Genomic DNA, 14,720 nt, shown 5'->3' with positions numbered 1-14,720 from the left:
TTTCCAAAGTTGTGAAAGGTTGATGACGATCTTGCTGATGAAAATGAACTTCACCAAAGTAAGCGTGCTCAGCATAAACTGTATTGCCTTCAGCCTGAATATAACAACACAAGTATAATTAAAAGACGTGACAGAAAGCTTTCGTTAATAAATTTAACTGTTCCCCCAAAACAGGTGCTCGCTAACTTTTGGAAAAACTTTGTCAGGGCAAAAAAATCTTAAGTATACCGGTATCCAGAAAACGTATTTCAACTTTCGTATTTTACATTACAAAAATTCAATTTAATGTTGCGCAAATTGATGTTAAAAGTTATAAAAATGCCAAAACTATTACATTTTTATAAAATCGTGTGGAGAAAATGAATTACAGCCTGCAGATACCTTGCTCAACATGATTTTGGTGCACGAATATACGTACAAGACCCTAAGAATTTTTTTATGTAATCAAAGTGGTATTTTATGTAAAACGGAGCAAAACACTAAAATAGAGCTTGGATTATTGCAATTAGATTTAAAAGATTAAAGCATAAGCTTACCGATGTGCCGGGAAGTTCGGTGCTTTCCCCATCTGGAGGGGTCTCCGACTGTCTTTCGGGGTTGGAAGACATTTTACGAGTTATCCTTTACAGCACTTCAACTGTTGGACATGTTAACAGCGACTATAGAGTTATGAAATCTACATAAAAAGCTGCAAATAGTTGATTTTGTAATTTAACTTTAAGCAAATAAACAAATAAATGGTTGCTTAACGTTAATTCTTTAAAACACACGTTTAAGCCCAACTTTGTGACGTATCGTTTGCATGTAAACTTGTAATGGAATCTATGAAAAAAGCATTGGTCCACCCATGCTCTTTACATCAATGGTTCTCAACCGCCGATCCGCGTCAACTTTCCTGCCGGTCCGACAAATATATTACAATTTTATATCTCAATTTCAAAATGCAAGTTGTTGAAGGCTTGTCCATCAAATTTAGAACTTCGCCAGCTCCGTATTTTGAAACATTGTGACGTAACATGGAGTTAATGGTTTACTTTGGACTTTATCGTACGTCACAATGCCGAAGTGTTGTGCCCAAGTGTTTAAAAGTTGGCTACAGTTTGTTTAGATCTATAAGACCAGTTGAATGTGAAAAACTACAATAAAACCACGTTTAACACGTATGATATCAAAAATACAGCAGCTAATTGCTCATTAAATTGAAGCCTTCGTTTTTTTTTGCTTTTAAGTTTGCACACTTGCGTCGTAAATAAATTGTGGGTCGATTTGATTTATGAAAGTCCGCCGGTCCGCAATATTTCTTTTAAATTTTACCTATCCGCAAGCTAAAAAGGTTGAGAACCATTGCTCTACAATCACTGTTAAAATTGACAAAGCAAACCTCTCAATAGTCTACTTTTTCTCTGACAAATCTGGAACAGTCTGTAATCAACTAAAAAACTGAAAAGCAATGAAAAATAGCGGGCACTAACAAAGCGCACAGTAAACCTAGCAGTGAATGCACATGTTGGTCGTTAAGGGCGGGGCTTAAAATAAATCGACTTCGCGGTAATACTGGGCAGCACTGCACAACTGAAAATTTACAATTATCAAAGGCCTGCAACGAGCATAGAAAAATGTTTGACAAGTTATAATGCTTTTAAAGAGCGCCGTTCGTTGAAGGTACATATTACCACCATTACTGACCATGTTTTAAAAAGTCTCTGTGCTGTGACCCAACAGCAAACTACTCCGCGTACAGGAGGCTACACACTAATCTCATCTGTGCGACTCTTTCTACGTCTGAATTAGAAATCAGACTCGAGAGCTGACAAGTCTGCCCACCCGTTTGAAACTTTATACCCATTACTAAACTATGCGCATTGTTGTTTTCGCCAATCAATACAGCGATAATGTTAGATTGCGCAATGTACAAGAAAAATAGAAGTAATAAACCAAAAATTGTGGCTGTATTTTTGCAGGCCTGCTACAGGGGGTCGCGCAAAAGGATTCAGTGATCGGTAATAGGGTCACATCCATTTCGCACAAGAAATAGATAAATCTTTTTTTACTTTCGATGTTACTGTCAAACTTCGACAACCAGCTGCATCTAGTTAGTATTACCCATGCATCTAGTTAGTGTATCCATTCAACATTTACAAAATAGTCCATTCCTAAAACACTGAGTGAGGCTTTATAGTGCAACTCCTTTTTCCAAAGCAAGCTATTTTGTTTTCAATACCTTTAGAAGTATCGCAAATTATAAATGTAATTCGTATACGGGTCGGTCTCTCTTGATTCGTGATCACAAGTTATGCATAGTTTACTCAAGCTGTTGAACGAAATAAAAGCGGCAACACAACCGGCAGCATGGTCGACTTTAGAGCTACTGATAGAATATTATATAGCCAGCTGTAGTTTTCGTTTTATTAAGGAAGGCCTCACGATTTTACGTGTCTTCCTTGCACAGATGCCATACGCATCTTTAATCGAATAAAAGTGAGTTGGAAGAACATGTGATAGTGGCGACTCTGGTGGCAGTAATGATTTTACGAACAAAACGTAAGCCAAAGATAAATTACAGTTAGTGGTTTACCACGTGCCCCCTAAAAATGTGTCAGTTGTTTTTAAAACTTTGACTAAACTTTGGGTAGACGCTAGTAAGTTTGCAACATGTTCATTTATTGGTTTCAAAACAATGTGTGTGAAATATATAAAAGTGGAGAGATAAAGCAATGCGCTTTATCAGATGTGGTCATGTGATACCCAGTATAAAGTTCGTTGCGCGCCCTGGTCTATGCTGCGCAGAACGCTGAATGGGGCAACATTCCTGTAGTGAAACGCGTCTCCTATGACAGACACAAAACAATCACACGAAGGAGACGGTTTCTACACAAAAGACAACTCAGTGGTGCAATTTCAAATATTATGCTCAATAATTATTTGGGGAAACGGGAGAATCTGAAGCAATTAACGTCAGTTACATTTCCAACGCCTAAATAACACAAGCAATTTAACAAAAAACGCGTCATTATGAAGTAAAACGCATAAACGTGAAACTTACTATTAGTTTGTCAAATGTTTCAAATGAAAGAGCGATATTTACCCCGCTAAAAGTTCACAAGGCAAGGCACTGCAAAACAAGAGCAGTGTAAACACTACACAAGAATAAGTTATCTAAATGGTCGTTATGCTTGGCGAACCGACTACTTGTGTCATCGTAGTAAATTTGGCAAAGTTACATTGTACACATTGACATACTAACAGGGCTGCAAAACCATATTACACACAAGCATTGCTACCATGACTGCGATCAACTTGCTTATCATATTGTTGCACCGATTATTTATCGTTTGTGTGTGCGTTATTGTTTCTCAGTTTTATCGTTTGTACGCGTGTTTTCGTTTTCCTCTTTCTTTCTTACTCGCGTTTTCTTTGTCACCCACGTAAATTATATCGCTTTTCCACTTTTGCACCTCACCTTTTATTTCTTATCTTATAACGGTTTTCGTTGGCACCTAATAATTAGTTACGTTTGACACACACACCATTTTTTCTCTCGTAATTGTAGTTGGGGTAAACGAAAACCAATATCGGCAGTCGTGTTTTGGGGCTAGCTTGCGAATCTATATAGAAACCCTGGGAATTGACGTTTCTGTCACCTTTTTAGGCATTGGACGCTTTTTGTTGTTTGAGTGTTTTATTATTTTACTAGTCGCTTATTTTAATACAATTAAAAGACACGCTTTGTAGCCCTTGGCAGCCGACAGGCCGTGAAGTAGAGTTCTGGAATAGTTCACCACAGTGGTGGGCAAACTGTGGGCCGCGGCCCAAATGTGGGACGCAGAGCCATTTTTAGTGGGCCGCGAGTTACTTTTGAATAGTTTAGTGTTGTCATGATAGTTGTTGGCCGCGTGATACTCATATTACTGTATTTTAAAGGTTGATGTGGCTAAGAACTATATTGTCTCAGCGTGGTTCAGGCGAGCTTGCCAAATGGGGCCCTAAGAGTGCCTGTCAAACTATATTTTTTGCCAACTATAACTATTTGCAAATGCAGAATCTTTTGCGCTTCGCGCGTATATTCTTCGGTTTATACCAAGTTTCTCAAACTACTTGAACTACGATGTTACTTTTTAACTCAAATGTAAGGATTTTTGTGTACGTTTATATTAAGTTTTAAACTTAAATCTATTCAGACAAAAAGTGATATTCTATAATTTATTGCGTCGCGTGACTCATAACTGTACAGTTCAACTTCTGTTAAATCGGGGAAAGCCTTTTTCAAGGGGGCAATGAAATTTTTTTTTAAAGAATAAATTTTAAGCCTAATAAAATCGTCATACCATTGGTGTTTTCAATGTTCTATCGTGTTTATTGTGTGTTGTATTTATATAATTTATCATTCTAACTACCGGTTACATTACTGTTTTAATCATATTTTTTTAATTAAAATGACGTTTTTTAACATGTTAAAAGTTGAAAAATAGGGAGCTATTGATTTCTCAAAATTTGGGGGCCACGGTGAAAAAGGTTGGAAAACCCTGTGTATACTGTAAATGCGGTTATTTCGTGTCATATGCCTCACGTATTCTTTTAATTGAAGTTATGCTAATGTAAAACTAATCAACCCAATTTGTATTTATTATTGTTTTATACGCTCTATTCAACTGGATTTTAGCTTTCTGGTAGCTCGCGAGTTCGTTCGGGAAAAACAAGTGTTTCTAACACTATGACGTCATTTTAATGCCTTAGATTTAAAGCAATTATTCTGACACTGTTTTCGTAGTAGTTTTATGTAGTGGCCCTTCAATAGCTCTAAAAAGAGTATTTTGGGCCGCGAAGAAAACAGTTTGCCGACCACTGGTTTAACGTAACGAATTGGTGAGCACGCCAGGACTCTACAGTCGAGGGGAGAAGCGCTACATACAGTATGTCTTCTACGTTGCCCGCGTCATTTTATAGATCAGGCGACAGTTTTAAATCGTTTTAACCAGTTTTTGAATCGTATTGTAAGAGCATTGCAGCCAATGAAGATGTTAAAAAACATTTATTATTGACATGTCTCGACTGTGATTTTTTGTTTGATATAAGTGATGGCGCAAGTAGCCTGTACGAACTATCGTCTAGCGCTATAATTGAACTTGCTGTAGCGACCAACGGCAAAAAATGTGGCGCTGATAAACGTGACCAGTTGCTAGAAAGGGGTCAAATGGTTAACAAAAGCATAAGGGAGTACGTTTATCGTTTGCAAACCCTTGGCGAACAAGCTTACCCAGACAGCGGCAACAAACCTATGGAAAATGAGGTTATGTATATGGTTCTACTGCGCGGCTTGAACGACAGAACACTCGCCACTGCAATTAGTAAGGACGCGTCAATAAAGCGCGGCTTTACTAAAGCCGCGAAGATGACTGTCTACGCCAGCATTGCGTGCCAGCCCTCACAGGTGTAGGCCACATTAGCAGTAATGCTACGACGGAGAGTGTCGCTGCAGACCCCGTCTTTGCAGATTTTCAAATGAAATTCCAACGTTAAACAGGGAATTTCATGGAAACAATCGACCATCTACGACAAGAGGTAGCCGACCTTCGCTCCGGTCAATACCAGCAACTGGACAGGGACGTCAGCAGGTTTGACCTCAGTGATTTAACCCCACAGGAATATCGTACAAATCGCATCTGGTCACAGACCTCATTCCTTCATAAATATTATGATCGAAAACCTGCCAGTATGCGCCCTTGTTGATATGGGTTCAGCAGTTACCATCATTACGAGAAAAGTAGGAACTGTTTAAAGGCTAAAGTTAAACGTAACTTGTCGAAGTGTCCGGAGACTCTGTCATTTGCCAATGCTGACGGCCACAAACTAAATATGGATGGTTTACTTCCAGTACAACTTACAGTAGCTGCTAAAGTATTACGTATGAATGTATTTGTTTGTGACTCTATTTCATTCGATTGCATTCTTGGGATAGATTTCCTAGAAACGCAGGAGTGCGCCGTTTGTTACCGCAATAAGACCTTGGAAATCGACAACAGCAGCGTACCCCTGCTCGATATGCCATTCAAGCTGGGAAGCCGAGACGTCTTTGTTGACGATAAAGTCCTGATCCCACCGTCCACAGAGGTTTGTTATTTATTTTCGGGACATATCTTGTTTTGGCTGCTATTTATATGGGCCGAAAATTTATTTTCGGGACCAAAAAAAAAAAAAGTGTTACGTCATCGTTTTAGTTCATAACAGCTATCTACTCCTATCTAGCGGCAGAAAAACAATACAGAATGCTTTCATATCACTTGCTTTATTCAGCTCGCGTCGCGACGAGGCGGCTGCTGGCATCCCTGCTGTGCCTCATTGTCCTGCGCGTGCAACGTTTTTGTTCGAAGTGATTCCCTAAAACTAGGTGCATGCGACTTGCCTTTTATAAAGAGGCCTATCTAAGTAAAAAAACCTATTGCTCGTACAACACAAAGTGTTTTACCACTGCAAATTTAAATGCGAATCCTTGAGGCAGTGGGCACATCTCTGTTAGCACCTGTTGCAATTGTTGCACCATTCAAACATATCAACACCAGGCCTAAACAAATAAAATTATACAAGGGCCGCAACAACAAAAAGCTTAAATTTAACGCATTCTTAGCGACGACGTTACAAAGCTACGTCACAACATGGGATCATAAATAAATAAATATTGCGTTTATTGGATTTAAATTTTGCAAAACTTTCAATATAAAAGGTGGCTTATTAGGCACATAAAAAAAACGTGTTTGCATATTGCTCAAAACTACAGATTTAAACTCTGTTTCAACAGTGATTGCTCAGACTAAGGCATGGTAAAAATTTACACAGTAAAATTTGGAAAAAGTATAGCAAACCATAGACGTTAAATAATTTAGAGAGAATGAAAATATTTGCTTTTTAAACATGCTAGCTGAACAAAATATAATAACATGGCCGTAAGCATTATCTACGTAAATTTTTATTGATCAAATATATGTTTCGATCATTTTCCAAAATGTACGCCATATTTGAACCCCTTTCGCTTCAAAGCCATAAGTTAAATGGGGAAGTTTTCGGCCCATATCGGCTTTTGCATGCAGAAACAAGTTAAGAAAAAGAAAAAAGAAAAAAGAAAAAAGAAAAAAGAAAAAAGAAAAAAGAAAAAAGAAAAAAGAAAAATTAAAAATTAAAAATTAAAAATTAAAATGTAAAAATAAAAAAAAAATAATAAAAAAAATAAAAAAATAAAAAAATAAAACACTAAGCCCTGAAAATATACTACAGCCTCACCCCCGTCTAGTTTTATTCATAATTCTGAATATCGCCCAGTACTTACCCATGCTGTACTTTTTTAAGGGAGATCCGAAATAATGGATAAATATGGTGCAATGATTGGGTCATATTTAACGACAACTAAAGGCTGTTTGGTCCAGGCTCGAATAGCAAATGTGACCGACGACGTTATTGAGCTGCCTGAAGGCACTCGGGTTGCCACACTTTCACCCTTTCTAACATCCGGGGTTGTCGCATGTATTCAAAGTGGTACTTGTGTCATAGTCGAGTCGTTAACACACATGTTGTTATGTTATTGTATGTTATTGTAATGACCAGAGATGTGTGGACTTTTCTTGTCCTATCCAACAGAGCGTCAGCTCGGTATAACCAACTGAAGAAAACAGGGATTTTGCAGACGAAATTGAAATTGGTGGCGGTCTTACACCAAGCGAGATCGCACGGGTTCAGGCCTTACTGCAACAGTATCCCAGATCGTTCGCGACCCACTCAACAGAAATAGGACGGACTGACCTCGCCGAGCATGTGATTAACACCAGAGATGCACGCCCAGTACGACAACCCTTTTCATCGGATGATCTTATACGTCCATCATCGTCCCCATGGTCGAGCCCGATCGTACTTGTGAGGAAAAAGTCACGTGAAACTCGGTTTTGCATTGATTACCGGGGCCTTTATGAGGTGACAAAAAAAAAAACAGTTACCCTATACTACGAGTGGACGAAAGCCTCGATCTTTTGTCTAACTCCACCTATTTTAGTACACTCGATTTAAAATCTGGGTATTGGCAAATTCCTATGGATAGGAGTTCCCGCGAAAAAACGCTTTCGCGAGCCATATGGGTCTGTTCGAGTTCAATGTGATGTCAATGGTTCTTTGCAATTCCGCTGCTAGTTTCCAGCGACTAATTTGTATTGTTTTATATGGCATAGAATGGCAGGGAGTACTCGCATAGTTGGATGACATCATTGTGTATGGGTGCACCTTTCAGGAGCATCTGGAGCAATTGAAGGACGTGCTACAACGACTTGCCGACGCGGGCCTGACACTCAAGCCCAAGAAGTGCGCTCTTTTCAAGAAAGAGGTAAAGTTTTTAGGCCACATTGTTTCTGCCGAAGACGTTTTGGGTGACCCAGAAAGAATCGCTGCAGTAAAATCATGGCCGGCCCCGAAGAATACAAAGCAAGTACGACAATTCGTGGGTTTAATTTCTTATTACCGCAAGTTCATACCTGATTATGCCAAAATAGCTGCGCCGCTTCACCGTCTAACAGAAAAGTCGAGGTCATTCGCATGGTCGGACGAGTGTCAGACAAGCTTCGCTAAACTAAAATCTTCTTTGATAAGATCACCATTCCTTCGCTACCCTGATTTCCAGAAGCCTTTCGTACTAGACATCGACTCGTCTGATTTTGCCATTGGATGCGTGTGAGCGCAGTGGCACGAGGGAAAGAACACGTTATAGCCTATAGTAGCAGGCTAAAACAGAACGAAATTATTCCACCACTCGCTAATAATTATTAGCGGTCGTTCATACCACCAAGTTATTTCGCTGTTACCTCCTAGGCCCAGCTTTCACTTTGCGCATTGACCACGCTTCCCTTAAGTGGCTATATCAGTCTAAGGACCTCTATGGCCAGTGTGGCCAAAGGGTCGAGCACCTGTCACAATACGCTTTTAATCTAATGCATCGTCCGGGTGTCAAACATAAAAATGCAGACGCTCTTAGTCGTATAGGTGAAGACCAGTCGACCGATGCGCCGAATGTTGCCACTATCGATGTTCTAGTGGTTTGATAATAGGTGAGATCGCGCAAGCACAGGTGCAAGACCCAGAAATAGCTCCAGCTTTCCAATGGTTAAGGCAAGGACACAGACCCCCAAATAACGCTGTATCAAAAACATCACGCATGACCAGGCACCTATGGAGTCACTTTGGCCAACTGAAACGGAAAGAGGGGGTAATTCATTTCTACGGCCAGGATAAAAAACACTGTTGAGACTTGTTACTCCGCATGAACTAAGGCCCCAAATCCTTGCTTTATTTCACGAAATTATATCGCTTTTCCACTTTTGCACCTCACCTTTCACGCTTTATTTCTTATCTTATCACGTTTTCCGTTGGCACCTAATAATTAGTTACATTTGTCACACACACACCATTTTTTCTTTCGTTGTTGTCGTTGGCGTAAACGAAATCCAATATCGGCAGTCATGTTTTGGGGCTAGCTTGAGAATCATTATAGAAACCCTCGGAATTGACGTTTCTGTTACCTTTTTAGGCGTTGGCCGCTTTTCGCTGTTTTAGTGTTTTTTTTATTTTAATTGGCGCTTATTTTAATACAATTATAAGACACGCTTTGTAGCGCTTGGCAGCCGACAGGCCGTGAAGTAGAGTTCTGCAATAGTTTAACGTAACAATATAACTGCCAGGAATCTGCGTTTTAGACTTAGAGCCTTAGTCGCGTACTCTTCCGCGCTAAGCATTTTAAGTTTCGACGCCCAATACTCATACAGCCTAAAGCCTTCAAATAACCATCATTGCCAATATATATCAACCAATTCATTCAAAAAGAAACTATATGAAATCAATGTACCACACCAGTACTTTTTTTGGAGGCCAAAAAAGGGTTATGTCAAAGTCACCGCCATGACATGTACACGAAATTGGAAAATGCAGTCCTCCAGAGTAAATGTCTCTCCGCGTTGATTTGCCTGGAGCGCAAAAATTGGACTTACAAACCATTGTATTTATTGTTAAAGTATTTTCCGGCCTCATGATGGGTGTCTTCATACTGATTTTAACCTACCTGCTATTCCTTTCCATGCAATGATCGTGATAGCGCGACAGGCAGGTCAGAAGAGATCAACATAAAGTTTGTCCGCCCGTTGCAAAGAAGTTGTGTATCTTGAAAAGATTAAGTGGATAATAATAAAAGGATCTAAAACTCTCCATTTAGGACCTGCGATTGCTATGCCTGAAATCCCACATACCGCCTGTGAAAAGTACAAGAAACTATATATTTTTAAGAGGATTAATTTCTAGTGCTCTGCATTTCATCAGCACCATTATCGTTAATCCATTGCTGGTCTGAATGTAGAGACTATATAAGAAATCGCGCATAGCTCGAAGCAGGTTGCTTTTGTTAGCTTCAACTCAGACGAAGGACAAATCGCTATTCCAAAGGGATGTGGTGCAGCCCCAACGTTGATGTATAGTTATGATAGAATTGGTGCTTGTTTCTTATTTGTCAAAAAAGTGTGCTTTTTTGTTCTGAGCGACAAATTATACCATAGTCCAGTAATGGCGAACCACTTACCCGTGGGTCACAAAGTGGCCCATTGCAGATTAATTATTTATTATCAGTGACCTACTTTGACTTTTAAAAATAATAAAATATTAGAAAATATTTTAGAAAATAATAAAGTTTCAAAGAATATTTGTAAAAATGCACAAATGTTAAAATCATTTTAAATGTGATCCCTATTTCTCACCCCTCGAGATGTATGGCCCACTTGTGTCTTTTCCATGGAAAAGTTCTCGTTCGTGACCCACACAATAAAAATGATCGCCATCCCTGCCATAGTCTAATGCCGCAGCTTTTTCCAAAATGCAATATTTAACAGATATATCCAGTTAAAGCAAATAGAAAAAAGCAGTTTTTATACTATAGTCAAGCTTCAACCAATTAAATGAACAACGTGGTGTTCTTAGGTTCACTTCTTTATCACGACAGATTAAGACTTAACGTTTGTTCGTAATGTTTTCGTGTCACCTTGTGACGTCATCTGTAAAAAGAGCATTGACCCGCCCTTGCTCTCTACATTAATGTTCAACTGACAAAAACAAACCTTATCAACTGACAAAAACAAACCTTTCAATGGTCTTTTCCTTCTCTATTATATCTTAGTGCTCCGCCACCGGTGTGCCGCGAGACCAACTGCCAGCTGTGCCGCGATGTTCCCGTGGGTGTATTACTTGTGTTTAAGGGTTCATTTCTAAATTCAGTGCTCCGCAAACTTTTCCACTTGCGGCACACCAACAGAGCTAAAACAGTTCGGCGTCACACCTTCTAAATATATGTAAATAGACAGCAGCAAATACCCTAGATGGCCAAGAGAAAAGAAGCAATTAATGATGAAACGCGCCAAGGCGAAAATAATGTTACGTATTACATTCCTTTTTTTCTGATTTGCGGTTTTATAGACTTCTAAAACATTCTGAAGCCCTAGAAACTGTATTCCCGTGCAATAGCTGATTAGAGAACAGAGGGCTTTTAATAGCATTTGCTTCAGTTATTTTTCAAAACGGCTCCCAAGACTAATTTATTACAAAATGCCAATAGTATATTTACAAGATATTTTATGGGTTTTGAGCGTTTGGTAAATTTCTCTTTCCGCTTTGGTGTAAAGTTTAAAAACAATTGTTTCATGTTAATACTCCCGGTAGCAGTGTTGTAATGACTTAAGCTCACCTAAGTTACTGTTTAAAATGACATAAGTCTTTTTGGCAAAATGACTTGGGTTGAAAGTGTTTTCACTACGCTTTATTTTTGTTGTATCCTTTATATCAGTTTGTGCATGTTTAACGATAAGCTTGCTATATGTTGTGTTTATGTTGTTTTATAGTTGAGTTATTGCTCATAACACGACACTAAAAAAACCCAAAAAGTATAAAAAGATACTAGCGTTAAGTTGTAACTGCAAATCAGAAAAATCTTAACCGCTTAAGATACGTTTAATCTACAACCTCAGCATTAACCTGGAGTTTTGCCAATATTCCCGCGATTCTAACTGACCTAACAGCAACTTTTTGTGCGATACAATACATTTTTCACCTTATTATTTTGTTTATTTACGAGTTTGTTTTTATTTCAGTTACTACTTCCCTATAAGTGGGTGTTGATACTAGCAGTCAAAGTGCTTTGTTATCACCGATGACGAAGCCCGCACTTATGGGACTTCAGGAATGCTGATACACACAGTAAGCAGCAGTGCACAGTTTCAATGTGAATCATAGTAATAGAGTATATAGGTAACAATTAACAAATGTCCTACTTATGCCCAGTCAAAGATAAAACACATTCAAATTTAAAAATTTTGATACAAATCAGGTGACTGTTTTAAGTCTAAAACATAAGCCATTTTATTGTGGAGTAAACAAGCAATCAATTTAGCATCACACCAAACAAAGCAAAATCAACAGCAAGTCAAACGATTTTATCCAATAACAAAATGACCACTACAAACCTATACATAATAAGATAAACAAACTTAACAACATATCGTAATCATAATATTTACAAAAGTAAGCATAAAATTAAAAATTATACGGTACATTATCGAACTACAGCAATATTTTGTAAAATAAAAGGCGCCAAGGAAACGAAATTCTGTATACAACAAACAATACACACAATATATACATTGACGGTTCCAAAAAATTTTTTGAGGCGCGTAAAACTTGAATAGTTTATCCTAGCGATAACGTAAAAGTGAGACAGCAAACAATTAAAATAGCATTGCAATAAAAAAGCAATAAAAATAGCACTGTACGTAAAATGCTCTATGCATGAGCAAAGGAAATTCTTAAGGCAAAAATAGAAAAGTGTTGATAATTAAAACAACGTGTTGGAATGGACACAACAGTTATTATGACTGAAAACGACGTTAACAACCACAATAGTAGGCTATTGCCAACAACGCAGTGGACTGTTATTAGGTTAGGAGTTTTGTTGCGCGGTTGTAAGGCGGAGGTATGAGGGTATGAATTTAGGGCAAGTTATTTCCGTTAGCATTGGTCATATTTATTTATTAGGCTCTAAACATTTTTTGCAACAGTATTGTGTGGGAAATATGGTTTGCTGGGAAAGGGAGTTCTGTATTCTGAGGTTGTGTTTACAGGAAAGCGGTATTTTCAAGCGATTATTTAAAATTGGTTGTATGAGGGAATGTATAAGGTTCCATAATGATAAAAGGGGGATGATTATACGTTTTAAGTGGACATCGAGATAAAAGTACTTTATGTTTCATTTTTGCCAGTTTAATTTGGGTAGGGTCACTCTTTAGGATAATAAGTTGATATTGTGATAATCAGTTTCTCCAAGGGATGATTTCTATGAGGGGCGACGGATTGGGTATAGGTTGCTCTTTTTTGTGGGCCGGTGATATTTTCAAATTTGGTTAGGTTTTCAAAAAGTGCTGGTAGTTAGTGGGGGTGTAAAAGGGTTAAGGTATACGCGTACGCTTATAGGCGGCAAGCCTGGGGGATTTATAAATAGGGGCTGTGGGGTTAAAATGGTGATATTTTCCTGGAGCTTTGTAAAATGAGGTCGATGGCGACCAGCAAGAAAGTGAGACTTAGCAGGTCGCCTTGTCTCATTCCCCACCTGATCGCCACGGCGTCAGAAGCCAAAATAATGTTATATTTATTTGTATAGCCATTCTTGACCTGGCAAAACTGGGTGAACCTGTCGCACAATATTTCCCAGCAAGGGCTGGAAGCTGCGCGTTGTTGTTTTTGTGCGACAAATCGAGGTTTTTCAGTCACTTGGGTGCGTAGTAGCTTTGTAATCAATCACATGATGTCGCACTTTTTCCTCTTTGAAATTGTTTCTGGGATTTCTGTTTATTGAGCCTTAAATTATAAAACAAATCGCAGATAAAAAGTCATGTAAGCTCCATGATGTATGAAGTGACGTACCCCAGCTTTAAGGCGTAATCTGACTTTTTGCATGACGTCATTCGATATTCCGCAACCAGAACAATCCAAAACCTGAATGTTGTGACCGCATGAGGCCAGCAGTTCTTCTCCTTCATCTCCAAGTGGGTTGTTCCTAACATCCAGTACCTTCATCTGTAAATACCATTTTAATATTTATTTTCCTCGGCACAAGCTATGCACGAAATGTTGCTCAGCAAATATGGTGGCCACGTTGAAAAAATAAACTTTGCTGCAGCATATATTTAATACACTATGTAGATATTGATCTCACCGGCTTCTTTAGTTTTGCGATCGCGTTCGCCAAATATTTTAATCCAGAGTCTGTGATGTCGCAATTGTTCAACCGTAGATCCTTAATATTGTGTACGCAAGTCGAAATAAAGTGAACACCTCTTGAACCAATTGCGTTTCCAGACAAATCAAACACACGCATCTTTGAATGAAATGGATAATTACATTTTATGTCGTTATAATATTGTAATAATTATAAACGAATTTTAATTTAAAAAAAATCGTAAAAAGATCGTATGTTAGCCCTTAGCAATTAAAAGTTAAAAATGTAAGACAATGTTTACCGGCTTCTTCAATTTTGCGATTCCTTTTGTAAAATCCTCCAAATCAAGTCCAACAATTCCGCATTTACCAAGCCACAAAATTTCAATGTTGCTGACGCAAGCGGAAAGGGATTTCAAACCACGTGACCCAAAGGAGTTGTGATTCAA

Source organism: Ascidiella aspersa, chromosome 7 (genome assembly GCF_963924565.1).
Source record: "Ascidiella aspersa chromosome 7, kaAscAspe10.2, whole genome shotgun sequence".
In the NCBI taxonomy this organism is placed as follows: Eukaryota; Metazoa; Chordata; class Ascidiacea; order Phlebobranchia; family Ascidiidae; genus Ascidiella; species Ascidiella aspersa.
This window is presented reverse-complemented; position numbering follows the sequence as displayed.